The sequence below is a fragment of the Eumetopias jubatus genome, unplaced genomic scaffold (genome assembly GCF_037043125.1).
Source record: "Eumetopias jubatus isolate StellerSeaLion01/CBP00866 unplaced genomic scaffold, mEumJub1_p1.0 scaffold_39, whole genome shotgun sequence".
Lineage (NCBI taxonomy): Eukaryota > Metazoa > Chordata > Mammalia > Carnivora > Otariidae > Eumetopias > Eumetopias jubatus.
The window spans coordinates 727,631-738,283 of record NW_028274845.1 but is presented as its reverse complement, the minus strand read 5'-3'; the positions used below and the strand labels follow the sequence as shown (position 1 = coordinate 738,283).

Genomic DNA, 10,653 nt, shown 5'->3' with positions numbered 1-10,653 from the left:
GGGATAAGGCCCCCAAATCTGCATTTCTGACAAAAGCTCCAAGGAGATTCTCATGTATGGAAAAAGCCCGTTTTAAACAAAGAGCCGAGGATGGAGACTCTGAAAGACCCAGTGCTCACACCCTTCACCCAAACTGGCTTTCAGTGGAGAATGGGGACATTTCTGGGAAGGGATCCTACTTGATCTGTGTCCTGCTTCCGTGATTTCGGTTTTTAGGCCCTCCGTTTGCCTGTAGGTTTCCTCCTCTGCTCTAATTGCTGGGGAATGTCAGCCCTCATGGGGGTCATTTCTTTATGAAGACCTCTGTCATTTATTCTCCTCCTGGACAAGGGACAGCGGAGATCAGGTCTGGGGTTCCACAGTTCTAGCATTCCTCCTAAGCCACCTGGCTGAGCTGAAAGCATCATGACAGATCGAAATGAGGTCAGAGAAGAGATTCCCAGAGGAGTGAGATGCTGAGGGCAGGCCCTCTTCGGAGAGAGAACCACTACAAGGTCACTATCAGACCTGTTCAGGTGGGGGACGACTTACTGACCCATTCCGTGAGCAGAGAACCCACCCTCGTCATTCCAAACTCCTGAGCCAAAGGACTGCAAGATAACACATGTTGGTTGCTTTAAACCACTGCTTTTCTAATTGTTAATATGCATCAATAGAGAACTAGTTCAGATGCTTATCTCTACTTCCCCGGGTTTTTAATGTTTAGAAACATGTATGCTAATCTCTACCAAGGAAAAAATTTTGAGACTGCACTGGGAGGGCGGGTAGGCGGGTGGGGGCGGAGCCACGTCCAGAAGTAGAATAGTGGAGGCAGTGGAAGCTCTGGCAGCTCAGGACTGAGAGCAAGTCAGAATTACCCTGATGCTTCAGAGGCTCTTCAGTTTCTCCTCTCTCATTCAGTCTGCAGTCTCAGTTCATTTGAGGAGCAACACTGGTGTTACCGCGGTGGCATTTAATAAAGAACTTGGTCCTGTACAGAAACTCATCATGGACAAGATTAGAGAATACAGAACTAAGCTACAGGCATCTGCAGGACCCATTGATACTGGCCCAGAGCACCAGCAAGACCTAGGGAGGGAGCTTCTGAAGCTTAAATACACATATGGTAAAACAGACATGAATACGTTCCCAGAATTCACATTTGAAAATCCTAAATTTGAAGTCATCGAGAAGCCCCAGTCCTGGAAAACCCATGTAAAATTTATTTGGAAATTTCACCTAGATTAGTTGTACAACTGGATCAGAATAAACAGTTCTCAACTGTCAAATGTTCTTTTGAATTCTGATTCCAAATAAATTATTTGGTGATGTTGGATGTAGAAAAAAAAAACACAAAAACCCAATAACCACAGTAAACCTCTGTTCCTCACCTTCACGTGATGTTTGTTAGCCCTTGTCACATGAAGGATGCCGTGAAGGGCATTTCCTATCTACAATAGGTTCTTTCTAACACCCTCTTCCTGAGACCATGAGGTGTGTTCTTTCTGGCCGCAAGGAAAAAAAACCCCAACTTACTTCATGGGAGGTGTGTTCCTATTGATTTAGCTTAAGGGAATTACCGTCAGCTAAGGTTATGCTAGGTCTCAGGGTTCAATTTTTCACTCATGTGTGGTGGCGGATTTCCCAAAAATGACGTACTTTTTCAAGGTAAGATTGCCCCCTGTACTTCATCTTTTCTTATCCCTGCTGTCTTCCTAACTATGGGAAATTGTATAAAACAAAATAGTGATATAAAACAATATACACAACATACACAAAACAATAGTGTATAAAACAAAAACAAGATAGACAGGGTTTGGGATTTAAGAAGAGCTGTTGGGGCACCTGGGTGCCTTAGTCGGTTAAGCATCTTCCTTCAGCTCAGGTCATGATCCCAGAGTCCTGGGATCCAGCCCCACATTGGGTTCCCTGCTCGGTAGGAAGCCTGCTTCTTCCCCACCCTCTGCTGCTCCCCCTGCTTGTGTTCTCTCTCTGTGTCTCTGTCAAATAAGTAAGTAAAATCTTAAAAAAGATAATGAGAGCTGTTATAATCCTGAACTTCTGGGGAATTGATGACAAGGACCCCAGGGTAGCAGGGAAAAATGGCTTTGGGCTTTTGGAGTTGCAAATGGGCATGTGTCAAAGAACAATACATGGTTTTGGGAGATACCTTAGCAACAATTTTGGCCATAATGGCCACAAAATCCATCATCCACCAGTCACTCTGTACACAGGTTATCCAGGTTTAATTTTGGCGAATGGCAACTATTTCAAGAAAGACCAGATAATTGCATAAGAGCACATCCAACAAATATGGGGATGATGTAAAAGGTTGCATTGCCAAATCAGGCCCCACTAATCATAAGTCTTACCCAGGATCAAGTTTTACTCACATTTTCAAAGGGAAATTGTGAGGTACCAGCAAAGCAACTGAGACCACTAACACTAACTGCAAGAACCGAATTCCCACATGAGGACATGCTCTGACCCAGGCAAAACATACATGGTCTCTAAATGTTGTGTGAGGTTACCACACAAAGTGGAACTCTTTGGGTTGATTTCCCATGGCTATGCTTACATAGCTGATGTGACTTTTTCTAGCGAATAAGGCCATATTAATCCACAGATTCTTAGTTTGTTTCCCTAAATAGTTCTATACACACCAAATCACCCTCCTGAAAGCATGCCAGGGACGGGCCTTCCCAACATTCACCACCATTTGGGTGTTCACCAACAGATTCCTCACGAGATGTTTACAAGGAAAATTGACCAGGACACTTTCTTCCCTCCCTCCTTCCCCCTTTCTTTTTTGTCTGTCTTTCTTTTTCTTTCTTTCTCTCTCTTTCTTTACGTTCTTTCTTTTCTTTCTTTCTTTCTTTCTTTCCTTCCTTCCTTCCTTCTTTCTTTTCTTTCTTTCTTTTTCTTTCTTTCTTTCCTTCCTTCCTTCCTTCCTTCCTTTCCTTCCTTCCTTCCTTCTTTCTTTTCTTTCTTTCTTCTTCCTTCCTTTCTTTCTTTTCCTTCTTTCCTTCTTTTTTTTTCCTTCCTTTCTTCTTTCTTTCTTTCTTATTTCCAGGCCAGATCCACTGAAGGGAAATGACCAAATGAAAGAACACAGTTTCCCTTCTTTTCCACACATTGTTTAGGTGGAGCTTGTAAATCAGCAAGAATCCAATAATTTCCCTAGGAAAATATATGCAGGGAAGGACAAGTTCCTCCATTACCCTTCAAGGTCTTCCAGCTTAACTAAGAATTAAGTTTACCTGAGATATTGAATATGCATGAAGAACTGATATTGAAATTCAGAACTTTAAAGAAATAGAAAGTATTAAGGCAGACATTTTTTATACATTTTAGACAAGGAGACAATACATTTCCGAGGGACGTTTGGGAGCTCTAATTTGGAGTGAGTCCTATGCAGAATTCAGACCCTCTGCTTTAAAGGCCTTGGTGAGAAGGATGTCTTTTTACTTCTTAGTACAGGGGGTGCCTTTTTCATAGGGGAGATGGGTTTCCTGCTTTCAGGGAGACAGAGGAGGGTTTGAGGTCCTTGCACCAGTTGCTATTCAAATAGCTACAATTCAAAATAATCAATATGCCATTGTGGTACATATTGGGCAATCTGACCTTGGCCCCTATGGGTACCATGGTTTCTCTTAGCCTTGCTCATTACTCAGTACCTCTTTCAGAGAGAAAACTAAACATATTATTCTTAGAAATACCAAGGGGCATCCAGGTGGCTACGTCGGATAAGCATCTGACTCTTGATTTTGGCTCAGGTCATGATCTCAGGGTCGTGGGAACCCCACGTTTGGGCTCTATGCTCAATGCAGAATCTCCTTGGGATTCTTTCTCCCTCTCCCTCTGCCCGTAATCCCTGCTCTAAATAAATAAATAAATAAATAAATAAATAAATAAATAAAATCTTTAAAAAAAAATAAAAAATAAATACCATGATCTTACCTGAAACTAATGTAACGCTGTATGTTAAGTATTCCAGAAATTTTTTAAAATTATTTTAAGGGTCACCTGGGTGGCTCAATTGGTTAAGTGTCAGTCTTTGGCTCAGGTCAGGATCCCAGGGTCCTGGGATAAGCCCCATGTCCAGCTCCCTGCTCAGGGGTGAGTCGGCTTCTCTCTCTCTCTCCCCCTCCCTCCACCACTCTGCTCTCCCAATCGCTCTCTCTCAAAGAAGTAAAGAAAATAGTTTTTAAAAAGCAATATAATGGTCCTCTCTGGAATCAATGCACTGATAATTATGCTTTCTTTTTGCTGACTCCCAGTCCCCCCATTTCTCTTTATTACCTGTCTGACCTACGTCCTTCCCCCAGTGATAGAGCCCTCTCAGGTGCACTGCTTAACCTGGAGGTGGGGCCAAAGAGAAGTGCACACATGGCTAGAATGGGCTGCCTTCAGAGTCAGTCATAACGAAACTACAGGCAGTTAGAAACGAGCCTAAAGTACCATTAGGAATAAGCACTGTGATATTTAGTGGTATGGATTTTAGGTTTGCTATTGATATCAACTTCCTTGTACAAATATGGTTAGAATCAAACATGACAGCAGGGCATCAGACAAAATGAAAGAAAACTGTGTCAAGTGTGAAGGTACTAAGTTACCAAAGTTACTCTCAGTTGTAAATTGCTTTGTCCCTCAGCCCCTCATTTCCACCTGCAGAACCTAGAAGACGTTCAACAGAGTCTCCACTTGCCATCAGATTCAATCTGGGGACACAATAATTTAAACTGTTAACCCAAACTTTCCATTTTTTCCTAATGTGTGTTGAATACCAGGTATTTCGATTGCCCATTCTCATTTTCAGTGAGGCCGCAGTGAGGACAGAGACTAATGTGGTGCATCCAGGTACTATTCTGTGTTTTGGTCTACTCTGTACTCCGTGTATCAACTTTTGTCTGCCAGTGGACCTCTGGCCAAACACGGGAAACCCAACAAATACTAAAAGTATAGAATCTCTGGGTTGATCTGAGGAAATATCAAGCAACTTTTAGGATTCTCTAAGGCGCAGAATGGCTCTTGACCTGCAAGTACTACTAAGGGAGCTGCCCCATCCTTTCCTTAGGGGGAGTAATTCCAGATTCCTGACGCATGCACCTGTATATTTTTTATTTATTATTATTATTTTTTTTAATTTCAGCTAGGCTCCATGACCAACGTGGAGCTCTAACGCATGACCTTGAGATGAAGAGTTGCACGCTCTACCAACTGAGGCAGCATGGGTCCCCCGAGCACCTTTGATGCAGGCACACACCATGATTTTCATGTTGGAAAAAATAGGGCAAACTCTGGGAAATGTCTTCAATCTGCTCCACTCCTTCTGGGTATGTTTCCTGAGTTCCAATTGTGTGGGAGTCCTCTTTCCCACCCACCCACAGAAGACCCTCTCGGATCCCAACCCAGATCCCCTGGGATCCCTGGGGTCCTTTCTGTGTTAGCCTCTCCTGCTCTCAGTGTGTTTGTGCTTCTAAAGACACCTGTGAGCAGGACTGCCCTGGGGCTCCAGGAGCTACTTTTTACCCCTTCCCAGAGAACGGGGAGTACAAGCCATATATGACTCCAGCCCCATGTATCTCCCCTCCCCAAAGGCACTCAGCCTTTCACTAACAGGTGCAGCAGGGTCAAATCTCCATTCCTGGCCCAGGGGAGACTAACTCTGAAACAAAGGTGTCCCCCAGGCTCTCCTGTACCTGTCAGGACAAAGCTCCCCCACTGCCGTTGCAGGAAATCACACCTTACACAGCAATGAACTCAAAATGGTCACAGATCTAAGTATAAGAGCCAAAACTATTGTGCAAGAGGACTACATGGGAGAAAATGGTCAGGAATTCACAGTAAGCAAAGAGTTCTAAGTCACTACGGCAAGAGCACGATACGTAAGAGAAAATTGAAGATGGAGAAGTTTTTTGCATCAAACTTTGCCACTGAGAAAAGGAACAGAGAAGCCACTGATTAGGAGGAAATATTTGTGGATTAAATACCCAGTGAGGACTCACATTCACGAGAGACAAGAGGACTTTGAACTCACTCAATGGGCCGAAGCAACACACTCGTTTAAGCCAGTATAAGAGTTGAATACACATGTACCAAAGGAGACACATAAAAAGGTAATCAAGGTTATTAGTAATATGTTATTAGTGCTCAAGGAAATGCAAGGACAACCACGTACCATTTTACATCAACTAGTGCGCTTCTGTTCCAAAGACGATACCAAGTGTTGCTGAGGATGTGGAGAAACTGGACCCTCCTATATTGCTGGTGGCAACGTAAAATATAAGAGCCCCTGCGGAAGCCACTTTGAGAGTTCTTAAGAGTTCAGCACAAGCTTGCCATAGGACCCAGCCATTCCACAACTAGGAATCTATCTGAGAGAAGTAAAAGCATATGTCTGCTCAAGTCTTGCTCAGAAATGTTCCAGGCAGCGTTATTGAAGGTGACCTTCGCACATCAGTGGGTCCTGGGACCCCCAGGCAAACACTGCCTGGTGAGGGGCCACATCCTGGAGTCTCAGCAGGTGGTGGCTCAGAGCCTGGTTTCTGACCTCCCAGCTGGACTCAGGGATTCAGTGCCTGTGCCTTCAGCCTCAGGCCCCGGCAGTTCCCCTGGAATCCCCCAGGTGGCAGACTACTTAAGGGAACAGACCTTCAGGTTGCCCAAGGACACCAGGGGGAAGCAGGCAAAGACAGGGGCAGTAGCTGGCTGGAGATACCTAGAGGAAGTCAGGGCTGCAGGACCCACGGAAGCCGCTGGCAAGATCTGGATGGATCTTAAGTAGGTTTGGTCCCCTGGGTGGGCTCTAGCCACGAACCTTTAGGTTAACATCCAAAGGTTCCCTTTGATGCTCCCTCCTGCACTGGCACTGAGGCTCCCCCCAGTCCCCCCGCTCAGCATAGGGAAAAGAGCCTGTGCTGCTATTCACCTTCTTCTGAGTCTAAATGGAACACTTTGGGCTGGGTTTAGGGGAATCTGCCCTTTTCTGGCCCTCTATGTAGGGCCAGCTCCTGGGTGCTGAACCATTCCTGCGGGGGCCTAGAAGAGGCACTCTGGTCCTTCACATTGGAGCTGGGCTTGCAAAGAAGGGTTCCTGCTAATCCATATTTCCCTGGCCCTGGCTGAGCATCCTGGTCCAAGATCAGGGGCTGCAGTGACCTAAAATAGGGAACCTCCTATATGTCACTGCTCCTCTCTGGGAAAGTCCAAAGAAGGCCCATGGTAGTGGTGGGGGGAGGGGAGGGCATAGAAACCTACACTCTGTCAAAACATCGTCCACAGTGAAGATTTTAAAAAAATGTTAGAGGACAGATCTCATATTATGTAGTCGGTGGTGCAGTAACAGCTCTGCGTGGTGACAGAGGGTAGCTACACTAGTAGTCAGCCTAACATAATTTATAGAGTCGTCCAATCCCTGTGTTGCCAGGTGAAACTGATGCCACACGGGAATCCGTTATGAATCAATGTTTAAAAGACCTGAAGGTGAGGGGAAAACTTACTCTCCTAGTTCTCCTTGCTCAGCTCAGGCTGCTCCTTGCAGAGTTGGATGCTGCTGTATGCATTCCTCAGGTTCCCCTGAGTTTTCTGGACTCAACTTGTCCTTAATCTTACCTCCTTTGGCAATCACCTGCTCCACCATTGCCTTGTCCTTCCTTGGGTTATGCTCATCCTCCAAATCTGCTGATTTTCTGTCTCCCAAATGCTCCCTCTGTTCTCTGTTTTCAGTGTGGTCTCAGATCAGGCTCCTGAAAAGGACACACAGTGAAGGGACCAAGTCAGGTCTCAGCTGCAGTCCCTAGGGCTGCTTAAAAGGCACCGCAGACCCACATGCACTCACAGAAACTGAGCAGGAAGGGACCGTGGAGGATTTGAATAACAACCTTATCTTACACATGAGGAAAGTGAGGCCCAGAGAGAAGAAGAGATTTTCCCAAACTCCTTCAACAGTTGATGGCAGTACGGCCGCCACACAGGCCTTGGCTGCGAGCTTCCCTGTCGAGGATCCTAACATATCCTCCGGGAACCCACATCTGAATGTCAGGGGACAGTGGTCAATCCGTATTCCCACTGTTCAAACAACAATGTCCAGAAGGACTTTTCCTGGGAATACTCTTGTTCACAATTGTACAGTCCCACTTGTATACTCAGTTGGTTTACACTCCTGGTTGAACTTCAGTCCACTCTCAAGATGGGAGAGCAGACAGGCCCCGGGGTGGAGCTGCACCGGGGTTAGGGGTGTCTTTTCTTTTTATGTCTCATAGATTATGGGTCACAGCCAGGGTGGTCTCCAACTGAAGATGTTTCCAATCATCTAAGGGACTCAGCCTACTGGTTGATAGGGGGAGATTTGGGCCCTAACAAAGGTCTTCCTGGAACTGTCAAGGCCATCTTCCCCTACTGGGGGATGGAAACCGCAATGTAAATATATTATAAAGAAGCCATACGTTATTGTAGGACACACGCTGGAAAGGAGAGCACATGCTCTGTCCCTGCTGGTCTGGATCTGACAGTCCAGCAGGTGGGAAACCACAAAAGCACTGTGTACCACCCTCCTTGCCTCCAGCTCAGATCTAGCTGCCTACTCTACCAATTTAACACCTGGGACAACCCATGCAGGAACAATTCCTTTTGACCCATTTTGAAATGGGAAATGGAGCCACAGGAAATTCAAGATACTTAGTCCAAGTCTCAGTTTCCCACTCAGGTTTGCAGCTACAGCTTGGGAGACCAGAGGGCTCTCTTTCCTTGTTCTCTGTTTTAGGGATTTCCAGGGACAAAGAACAATCCCAGCCTCCGATGCCCTGAACTGCTCTGGCACTCCCAGCCGGACTGTTTTGTTTCCATGATTGAAATAAATAATCTTACATGTAGAATATCAACCTCAGACAAGATTGCTTTGAGACCTTGATGAAATGAGACAAAACAAGGCTACTCACAATACTGTTCAGACCGACATTCAAACATCGACCTCCCTCCCTAAGGAAACGCCTATGACTTCTTTACCACAATCACAGAATTGTCAGTGCTGCCAGTGTTCAATATAGAACAAACCCTGCCTCTTCCCATCCTTTCCCACATCTCACAACTAAAGCCCGTATCCTATAAGCGATCCTCTCACTGAGACCTTGGCGTGTGTTCTTTTTGGCTGTGAGGAATAAAAAAGCCAATTCCTTTAAACTGGCTTAGAGGAATTGACACCAACTTTCCAGGAACGAACAGGTGTAAAAACCCATTCTCAGGAAGAAAGGTCATATTGTCTATGAGATACCTAGGCTCTGAAACTCCAGAACTTGTTTTTATCCTAAAAAAAGAAAGAAAAAGAAAAGACTCTTTCTACCAACCCCCTTAGTAACTAACATGAACTTTAGGTTTTCAGGCAGGATCTTCCCACCTCTGATTTAAACTAGGGATTGCTGGGGCACCTGGGAGGCTCAGCCGGTTGAGCGTCTGCTTTGGCTCAGGTCATGATTCCAAAGTCCGGGAATCGAGCCCCACATCGGGCTCCCTGCTCAGCGAGGAGTCTCCTTCTCCCTGTGTCTCCCACCATGCTCTCCTGCTTGCTCTCTCACTCTCTCTCAAATAATTAAATAAAATATTTAAAAAAATAAACAAAAATAAACTAGATATTGCTCTTGATCTCGGGATTGTGAGTTCGAGCCTCACATTGCATGTAGAGATTCCTTAAAAATAAAATCCCTGAAACATTTAAAACATATGGGGCACCTGGGTGGCTCAGTTGGTGAAGCCTTCAACTCTTGGTTTTGGCTCAGGTCATGATCTCAGGGTCCTGAAATTGAACCCCAGGCTCAGTGCAGAGTCCTCTTCAGATTCTCCCCCTTTGCCTCCCCCTCTGCCCCTCCACACCGTTTATAGGCTTGCAGGGGCGTGCTCTCTCGAAAGGAAAGAAAGAAAGAAAGAAGGAAGGAAGGAAGGAAGGAAGGAAGGAAGGAAGGAAGGAAGGAAGGAAGGAAGGAAGAAAGAAAGAAAGAAAACTTTTAAAGCTTAAAAAACAAAAATAAAATAGATACTGAGGATAAGTCAGCGAAGAAGCTAGCTAAAAAAGAATGTTTCGCACAGTATAGCTTAGTAAGGCCTCGGATCACTTATAACCCAGTATTCCCAGCTGGGCTGGAACCTCCAACCTTCAGTTCACAGGGGAGCGAGCTCTCTGATTACCCAGCCAGAGGCGAGCGCGGGTCCTCTCTGGGGGCTCTCTAGCCCTAAGCTGCCACTCTGGACTCTTCGGCCTTGTCTAACTGCATCGGCTCAGAACACATTGAGCCCGAAAATCATGTCACGGTATCCACAACGATGTGGTGTCACTGAATCGGAATCTTGTGTTGCCGACAAAATGACAGGAGTCTCGCATGCCACATTCAGAAGGAAATGCTACATTTCTTGTCATGGAACATGTCATCACCCCCCCCAAACACACACACACTTAAATGTTAGCCTTTGGGAATGTATTTCTTTGGAATCTGTGGCAAAGGACGAGCTCCCAGTTTTGGTGCCCGGCAGTCTCCGCCAAATGCATCCAGGACTTGGCCGGCTCTGTCAGGTCTCCTTTCACATCGGTGCCTGGCCCTGCCCTCCCTCGCTCTTCCCACGACCCTGTGGGGTGTTGATCCCCACGCCTTCCCGCTGCTGAGCGGGACACTCGCCTAACATCTC

General features: G+C 45.8%; 1 pseudogene; it reads left to right on the top strand.

Annotated features, from left to right (window-relative positions):
• The first annotated feature begins 858 nt into the window (after positions 1-858).
• Positions 859-1,227, top strand: LOC148161903 (ATP synthase peripheral stalk subunit F6, mitochondrial pseudogene; annotated as a pseudogene).
• The last annotated feature ends 9,426 nt before the right edge of the window (positions 1,228-10,653 follow it).